Source organism: Penicillium oxalicum, chromosome II, assembly GCF_001723175.1.
Source record: "Penicillium oxalicum strain HP7-1 chromosome II, whole genome shotgun sequence".
Lineage (NCBI taxonomy): Eukaryota > Fungi > Ascomycota > Eurotiomycetes > Eurotiales > Aspergillaceae > Penicillium > Penicillium oxalicum.
This window is the reverse complement of record NC_064651.1, coordinates 653,702-654,523: the sequence shown is the minus strand read 5'-3', so window position 1 is coordinate 654,523 and position 822 is coordinate 653,702.

The following is an 822-nucleotide window of genomic DNA, read 5'->3' as shown; positions in this document are numbered from 1 at the left end:
CTAAAAACTAAGGATTTTAGTAGGGACTATTATAATATTTAAGGATCCCTTTTTATAATCTTTCCTATAATATCTCTTTAACTATACCTTTTAGCGCTAGCGGGATTCGAAATCTAGGATACTACTAGGTCTTATATAGGATTATCTTAATATATTATAGCGATATTACTTCTAGGAAAATTAAAGATATATAGGACTAATCCTACGTAAAATAACCTTCTCTTTTAAATAGTATCTCGCGTAATAATCCTCTTTCCTTTAGTAGAAGATCCTTTCTAATTAATATTTTCTGCTCCCTTTTAGGTATTAGATATATATCTCTTACGATTATAGAGATCCGCGATATTAGTAGATTATTAAATTTACTTTTAATATTAGACGCGCGATATTTAGTAAAGTATTTCTTTTCGCAGATTTCCTTCTAATTCGTATAACTAGTTAGTACCGATCTATCGTTTTCGGTTATATTAACTAGTTTAATCTTATCCGCTACTCTTTTAAATAAAGTATAAACTAGTATACCTATACCTATAGGTCTAGGGCTCGATTTATAGTTAAAAGATACCTTAGTCGTAGAAATCTTATAGTAATATCCTATAGCTACCTACGCGGTGTTACGCGGTGCCGACTGTCACTGTGAGTTAGAACGTCCTAGGCCGATACTTGCCTGCTATCCTAACTTCAATCCCAAGACCTAGTCCCTTAATCGTACCGTTGCTTCGCAAAGCCTTACTACGGGTTAGATCCTGTTAAGTGTCTTGCAAGACGTGCCAGAGGTGCGCGCCAAGTAGGTTAATCACTAAGTGTTACTACTAAGTGAAT